Here is a 9,182-nt window from a genome sequence, read left to right as displayed (position 1 = left end):
AAGGTCAAGAGAGAGAGAGCATTGGGTTGCATAGGTATAGGATTATTTATGCCCATTTTCTTTTGTTATTTCCAGTACCTGCCCTACGTTCCTCTTCTCTCTTTGTTTCTGAAGAGTACTGGGTTTTAACAGCTATATTTCTACATTAACAACTGAATAACTGGTACAACACTGCTGAAAAAAAGTGTTTGCTTACAAAAGGTCTGCATGTAGACCTTGTAGCATGTGACAGCAGTTACAGTCCTTGCTTGCCCTAGCATGTCCTACCTGCTAGAAGAAATTTCGGGAATTCTTGAAACAAACTCAAAATTTTCTATTTCTGAACAAAAATTCTAAATCACTGACTTTTCGACTATATATATATGTATATATATAGATATGTGTATATATATGTATATATATATTTATATATATCTCAACTGCAGTCTCACTAGTAACTCTCAGGACTTGCCCACTTCCGAAATGAACTATTATTCATGCCAACCTTGTTGTCTGCTTTTTCTTATGAGGTCAGGATTAAATAGATATGGAGACAACCTTCACTGTTCTGTCATTTACAATCAGATACTGAAATTTCTCTTGTTCTCATTGCAAAACTGATATTCTAAAGCTCTCTACAGTTTACTGATTTGTTCTAAAACCAGAAATATTTCAGAAACACTTCTAGTATGGAATTATGTTCCTGTGACTACCTTGTTCAAGTCTCATCACTGACTCTTGTATATGCCATATCCACAGGTTTATCGCTGAGTGCTCTAGAATATTTCCTTTACACATAATGAAATCTGCTGATGTTGACCTGAACTAAGTGTCTTTCTTGTCAAAATATACATTTATTGCTATTTTTGACGACCAAAGTGAATATTTCCAGCCATCCCACAAAATATCATGATCTTCTGGATTGACTTGGAAGGTGCTTGAAAGTACAACAGTGTCTATTTACAGCAAATTTTGACCTTAGTTTAGTTCTCCTTTCATGGAAGCCATTCCAGTGAGAAGCTTCAGAAAGATTTCTGAGGGGAATGCTCTATGATAGGTTTAGATAGTACCCAAATTAAGTATACCTGGTAACTATCTATAAAGTGAAAAAAAAAGTTAGAAAATGTTAATTTTCCTAATACATACAGAATTTTCTGAGATACACAAATGGAACCATGGGAAATGGTAAACATTAGTATGTAATATCAGTCTGTTCTGAAGTAGATATTTACATTTCTGGAAACAACTATTCTGTTGTTATTTGCTTTATCTAATGTAAAAGTGTAATGTCATGGGACAAATATTTAGCATTTTAAAAACCATTTTTATTAATTAAATACAGATAAGAGCCATTTTAACAACCTGAGGAACTGAATTACATCAAATGCAAATGTTGTTTGTTTACAAATTATGTATTACATAAGAAATTGCTCTATCTGGTGTTGTAGAGTATTTTCTGTTTAAAAGAATTTATTGAGACATCAATCAGCGCTGCTGCTAGGGGATTTTATTTGTTTGTTTTTCTTTTTTTCATTTTTATTCTTGATTCTATATAAGTTTTTTTTTCCTTGTAAATTGGTTAGGATTTCATACAGCTATCTTAATCAAGGGATATGTAAGGAAGTTTAGGAAAAGAGAGGTATCTCTGAGCATAGAACCATTCCATTTGACTATACAGGGTTAGGGAGGAATTGTCCAGTTTTATCCAAGGCCCTCTGACAGCACTGGAAAGGATTCTATTTTCAAATCTCTTGTCTGTCAGATACATCACATGTGGAAGTCAGAAAAAATAGTGAAAATTGTTCTTTCGCAGTTATGCAGGACTTCAAAAATAATGTAAAATCTATTTTAAAAATTAGTTTTTAGTTGGTCAAATTCAGGACTTCTCTACTGACTACCAAATACAAAGGTATGTAGGTCTGTAAGTTTACAAAAATATATGAATTTTAGTAAAATATGTATGTTAGATCTCCCAAACTTAGTATACTTTTTGGACTATTTGTTTCAATGAAATTCATTATTCAGCTCTGACATACAGCATAGCACAGGACAATGCAGGTTATCATTGTATGATATTTATTATTATTTACGTATAATGCTGCTTAGAGATTAAGTGTCTTAAAATCAAATAGTAGGAGACAGCTTTTTTTATGAAAGATACAACAAGTGAAGACAGACAGAGATGTGGCAGTCGGGGAGTATATACTTCTTTGTCTGCTGGGCATGGATTTTTCAGTCTATATATTCCCTGTAGCTTTGATTTTTGCAGTCAGTAGGGCAAATTATGCTCCTAGTTACATCACTGTGTATCTACTGGCTCTTTCATTGACATAAATAATGAACAAAGGAAGATATATCAAATCTGGTTTTATTACTGCATTAAAAACTGCTGTCTAGATGACAGCAGCAAATTTCTTATTTATCATGCTACTTCCAGGCCATCAGAAATAATCAGTAAAGACAACAAATGAGAACTGGACTCAGTCAAAGGCTAGTCCAGTTCTTCACTTTTCCCATGCACTTCTTCTGCCAGACATTATTTCTGCAGATGTTCTTTATCCACCCAAATCAATATTGTAAGTTCAATTAAATGTTATGTCTTGTCTTAGGAAAAACTTCCTGATTTATGATAGATTCGTAAGTATGGTTATCATCGTCCTTGGCACCTATTCACCTACTTCTACTTCAGTACCTAAACTGAGATTCAAATTTCTTGGAAAGCAGCAGACTGTCACTGTGATTCATAAGCTTGAGAGAGTGGAATTCCAGGAACAGGAAGAGTGCATGGATAGGCTTGGAAAAGACATCTTTCTTGGTCAGTAGAATTTGTAGTGAAGCTGCTTATGCCCAAGGAAATAAGGTCTTCAGAGCTGCCACTTGCATTGGCCATCTTTTTTTTCAAAATTTGTTTGACTGTAGGACCCTTCAGTTATACACATCGAGAAGACTGTTTCAGAATGGCAGTAAAAAGTAGGTCAACAAAATAGTTTATCAGCTCTGCATACTTTTATCTGACTTAGCAATGCATTGATCCATTGATATAATGGTGAATCTTATCTCTTCTTTATAATCTCACTTTTGCTGTGGGACATGGGTTTGGCTCAAGTCTTGAGGTAGTAGTATGGCAGACCCTTTCACAAGGGAGATCTCTCTCCTCAAAAAAGGTATCTTAAATAGTCACCACTCAGTCATGAGGCTAGCTGGGGTGAATACACACACTTCTAGATATGTAAAACATTTTCTCTAGAATAAATGTCTGCTTAGAGGATGTGCACTGTTATTACTTCCCATAATGGAATCAGTTTACAACTAAAGGGTTTTTTCGGTCTTTCCATGTTAAGGCACTAAGACCATGTATAAAACTGGATCCAAGGGCAGGAAAATCTCACTTAGGCAAAGCTAGATCTGTGGTGTATTCCCACAGAACTCTGAAGCTGTATGATGGAGCAACCAGTAATGCAGATGCACTCCTGAGTACCCACGTTATACAGTTTAGGCACATCCCAGCTATCCCAGCACAAGCTCAATAGGGCCTTTTTTGGTAGAGAAACTCTTTATTGGTATTAGTCTAGCTTTTGGTACTGCCTGAACGACTTTAAACTAAAATAGAAATGACAGGGCAAAATGGAAAAAAAACCTGAAACAAAACAGTGTTCAGTTTGGTAAGCATATCCAGAAAAAATATCACAGATTATCCATCCACCCTTTGCTTTTTGTAGGTTAAGATGAGGAATTTTTTTTTTGTAGTGAAATGAGGTCTTAACTTTTGGTACTATGGATCCCTAACATAAATATTTGCAGTATTTTTTCACACTTTCAACTGATGCTTCTTATGAATGCTCAGGTTTCTTAGCAAAATTAATCTTCTCCAAAAGTTTCTGCCAATTATAAATTTGGAAAGCAGACACAGACAAGGCTTAGCGCATGAGGAAAGATAACATTAGTAGTTAATTGTATGTGTTTAGACAGGTTTCTTTGTGTTCACTTACAATTATTTGTATGCTTTTGTACAGTTTTTTTGTATTGTTGCCTGCTCTATGTGTATTACTCTGACAACTCTTTAAATAGTTATTCAAAATTATGTTCAAGTATGCAAATATATATAAGTATGTGACTGTAAATGCCTGTGGAACTTTAGAAGTACATGAAAGATAATGTCCCTCCCCTAAGAAAATAAACTCTAATCCAAACAGAAAAGTATTATTGTGATGCTGATATAAAACAAAAAGGAAAGAATGGAATGGTTAACACTGAACAGATGAGCACTGGAAAGTTTCTTGAAAAATTTTGATCATGAGCCAGCATTTGTAGAGGATACTTCTTGTTTGAGAAAGAGAAGGCACTATTCAAAGCCTGAGGGACACAGAAGGGATTAAGCCAATAGTGGTGTGTCCCTTGGGGATGGTCCTGTGCAAGGCCAGGAGTTGGATCCTTGTGGTTCCCTTCCAACTTGGCATATTCAGTGATTCTGTGACATGAAAAAAATAAAGCATATCTACAAGTAAGAGGTCAAGTTGGCAGTTACAATTCAAGTCGAGACAGTTCTTGAAAAAGAATTTGTCATGATAATGAAGACCAGTAGACATAAGCAATTTTTTATGTAGCACGTAAAACTATTTCCACTTCTTTAGGAAAACTGAGAACTGCAAAATGTGTTGTTGTCCTTCACTTTTACAGGCAAACAGATGCTCTGAGGTGATAAACTTACTTGTATTTTTCAACAGAGATTAAATATCAGCACTTCTCCAGATTAGAATAAGCAGTATGCAGTAATTAAATCAAAATAACAGAAACTTTTATAGGTGATTAAATCACAATAAGCAGAGAAAACAAAAGAAGCAGAAAACAGTTGAATAGACCTCTGCTGTTCCTGACTATAAAACTGCTGTGTTCTGCTCTCTAGGCTAGAAATGCATTGAACTTCATAGGTGATTTATCTCTTCAGTTTTTCCCTTTTATCGATGATCTTTCTCCTAGAACTCAATTAAAACCCAACTTATTTTATTCCTTTTTATCTCATCTTTTCATCTTTTAGTGATTTTTTAAAAACATTGTTCCTTTGGGAAGTGACAGTGCCCAATGCCAAGAAGCATTTTAAGTCTCTGTGCTTGAAGAGTTAGCATATGAAATCTTCATAGTATTTTCACATTTTGTGCAACTACTGGTGAGAGAACATGACAAAGGAAATACTTTATTCATAATAGGATCAGAGAATGATTTAAACTAAAATTAATCATCTAAAACTAGATTTTAGAATACTTTAAAATTGACAGGGGAGGGGAACCTCAATCCATCCCATTCTTACCAGTTTGATGCCAGTACCAGTAAGAGATGTCCAGAGCCTGGATAGGGATCAGGAGAGCACCTGAAAAACATCACTAAGGTATTTCAGCTACTCCAGACAGTAAGTCAGCTTCATGAGGGACTCAAACACCTCTATTCAAAGGCATGCAGTATGGGACATAAAAAAGAGGAGTTAGAAACCTGTGCACATCTGCAGGGCAATGATCTTATTGGCATCGTGGAAATGTGGTGGGATGGTTCCTATGGCTGGACTCCTGAAATGGAAGGATACAGGCTCTGTGGGAAGGACAGGCAGGGGAGAAGAGGAGGTGGTATCCTCTATGTCCATGACCAGCTGGAGCGCATGGAATGAGCTCCTCCTGCGAATGGATAAGGAGCTCACTGAGAGCTTTTATGGGTCAGAATTAAAGAGAGGGCACCTTATAGTGACCTTATAGTGAGGGTCTGCTACAGATTGCTTGATCAGGAAGACAAAGCTGATGAGGCCTTCTACAGATAGATAGGAGCAGCCTCAGGTCTACAAGCCCTAGTCCACCCCCGTATCTGCCGGAGAGACAATGCAGCAGGGCACATCACCTGCAGGCAAGGATACCACCTTCTCCTGCCCCAGCTCAGGGAGAGGCACCAGGTGCTTCCTGTAACCCCAGACCTGGATGGCCACATCTGCCCTTCAGAGTTCTGAGCAAAGGCCTTTGCTGTACCACTAGTTGCTCCAGCTGATGCTAGGGATTGTGTCCTGTGGCACATGCCCAAGTTTATCCAGAAGATCCATGCTGTTTCAAGCAACCTTCCAACTCCCATCCATAACTCTCCTGCACAAACGAATAGATCTATTAGCTACTGCTTGCTGCACTGCAGGTGTGATAGTTAGATTTTTTGCTAGTGCTAGTTCAGTGGGTGTTTGACGCTGTAATCAGGAGTCACCTGCAGACAAAAGGTCTAAGCACCTTTGAGCATAAAAACCTAGCAAATACTTTTACAAACTGAGTTTGCTAAAACGAAAAGCCTCTGGTTCTCATACTTTTCCAGCACCAGTAGGCACCCCAAAATTCTTAGTCAAATTCCAGGAAGTCCTCCAGGCAAGAGGCCCAGAAATAGACATATAAAGTGTTTTGGCTGTTCACTGCCTCTGCTGCATCCAGGACAAAAGCAGGTGAAGTTTAAATAAATTGATACTACTTATATAGCCCTATAATGTCTGATTTTTGGTGAGTCTTCTGCTTTATCCTTTACCTGTGTATATAATATAAGACATCCAGATAGGTAAATAACTTTACCTGTCAGGAGATTTATTTAAGCTAATCATCACAAAGGAGTTTTACATCTTCTACATGAGCAAAATGCCAGAACATTTTGCTTTTCTTAACACTGCTATGAAAGTTGTGCAGAAGGCAATGTTGAGAAAGTTCTCTCCCACATTAAAGAACTAAGATGGTTTCTCTAAGCAGATCATTAATTGTTTTCAGAACTATTTCAGAAGACTGATTCATGCATAAAAATACATTTAGTCAAGGATTTCAGGTTTCAGCAACTCTGCTTAGAAAAGCTTTATAATTTTCTTCTTGACGAAAGATCTTTAATTACATTGGAGCAATAGAGTGGGATTTATGCATATATTCTAATTATGTACTAGTAAAACTGAAAAGCTCTTCGTTAAAACCATGTGGAGAAAAATCAGACACATGCCAGCACTTCATTACTGAGAAGAGGAATTGTGTGGTGGCTTATTATCAGTATTACAAAATAGAAGGGCACTCTACATATTGCATATGTTGACACAGTCTTTCAGATTAAAAAATTGGCTGATTTTGAGAAAAGAGAAGGGGATGCAAATTAGCTCGGTTAATTAAACTAAACCAATTAATTCTACTTAGTGATATTAACACCTTACTACCTGTTTAGTAGAGGAAGCATAATAATAAGCATGTTTTTTCTAAGATAAATCTGTGTATGTACATCCATAAACAGACATATATGGAGAATATAAGATGAAAGATCGGGGTTCACTCAACCACAACCTAATTAGATGTAAGTAATCATCAAATAGTATGATTAGATTGTATAATCGTTCATAAGATTTACATGCTTACAGAATGATCAGAATATATGGCATGCTTTCTGTTTAAACATAAGCCTTTACGATGAAGGGTTTTCTCATGTTGTAAACAAGAACAGCTGGTGCACAGGCTGTGTTACAAACCACTGTAATAGCAATACAATAGATTTATTGTTGCTTCTAAGATTGTGTATAAAGAAGTCATTCATATTCTAAACACAGAATTATTCAGCACTTCTTGCCAAATTGCAGACCCTTGTGAACAATTCTCTTTGAGTCACAAGCACATGGCTTTTCACTTCTTAGGGTCAGTCCATAAGATGATAAAATAATTAAGACTCACGAGGGGGTTGGGTATGTACAACATCCAGCTGCTGACTCCAAATTCACAGAAGGGAGCTGAATAAACTCTGAATCTGAGCGGGGTAGAGAGGGGATAGCAATAGAAACTAGAACTGAGAATGGAAAGAACAGAGTGTCCCCATAGTGAGTCTCTGACGAAACTCACATTTGGCCAAATCCTGTAGCTCTTTCTTTGTTATCAAGATCCTTTATATTATACATCTGGTCATAAAAAAAAAAAAAAGGATATTGCTGTGTATTCTAAGTGAACCACCTCATTAAATGTAAAGAGAGTTGACAGAGTGGTTTGATTAGGGGAAGATTTCTTGTGGCTGTGTGCGTAAAATACCTTGCTCATTATTTTTTAAGTAAAAAAGCAACTTAAATTATGCATAGCACACATATCACTGCATGATTAAACAACATAAATAATTTTCTAATATTTACAATATCTCACTTCAACCTCTATCAGTATTTTCAATGAGAAGTATTACTGAATTTTTTAAAGGTAACTTCAAAGTAGGACATATATGAATGAGAGACTTCCACTATCACCAGTTCTAGTATTCTCTTATTATGGACAAATTTCTCACATAATCTGTTTCTTAAACTGATCAAATTTGATTTTAAACTTCTAAGGTTTCTTGTCTAAATTATTCTTATGAGAAGAATTACAGAACTATAGAACGGTTGAGGTTGGAGTAGACCTGTGGAATTCATCTGGTCCAACGCCTCTGCTCAAGCAGCATCACCTAGAGCTGCTTCGCCAGGATCATGTCCAGATGGCTTCCGAATGTTTCCAAAGATGGAGACTTCATACCTTCCCGGGCAACCTGTGCCAGTGCTTGGTCACTCCCACGGTAAAAAAGTATCTCCTGATGTTCCCACAGAACTGTCTGTGTTTCAGTTTGTGCCCATTGCCTATGGTCCTGCCATTTGACACCACTGAAAAGTGCCAGGATCCATTGTCTTTGCACCTCCTCTTCAGATATTTTATATACATTAATAAGATCCCATCTCATCCTTCTCTTCTCTGGGTTAAGCAGTCCCAGCTATCAGGGATCAAGGTGAGGCTGACTGGCCTGTAGTTCCCTGGATCCTCCTTGCCCTTCTTCAAGATAGGAGTGACATTTGCTTTCCTGCAGTCTTCAGGTACTTCTTGCAGCTGCCGTGATTGATCAAACGTTATTAAGAGCGGCCTTGCAATGACATCAGCCAACTCCCTCAGCACTTGTGGATGCATCCCATCAGGGCCCATGAACTTATGCATGTTCAGTTTTCTTAAGTATTCCTTGGCCTGATCCTCCCCCAGCAATGAGAGACTGTCCTGGCTCCAACCTTTCCCCTTCATCTCTGGGAGCTGGGACTCGTGAAAGTTGGTCTTGCTTGTAAAGACTGAAGCAAAGAAGGTATTAAGGACCAATGAGCATCTGTCACTCTAGTATCCTTAAATATTATCATTATCACTTTTCCCAACCAGAGATTTTTAGCTGCAACAAAG

Source organism: Pipra filicauda, unplaced genomic scaffold, assembly GCF_003945595.2.
Source record: "Pipra filicauda isolate LSUMZ 115617 unplaced genomic scaffold, ASM394559v2 scaffold23_size5868930_pilon, whole genome shotgun sequence".
NCBI classification, from domain to species: domain Eukaryota; kingdom Metazoa; phylum Chordata; class Aves; order Passeriformes; family Pipridae; genus Pipra; species Pipra filicauda.
The sequence above is the reverse complement of the archived record's forward strand: the minus strand, read 5'-3'. Positions refer to the sequence as shown.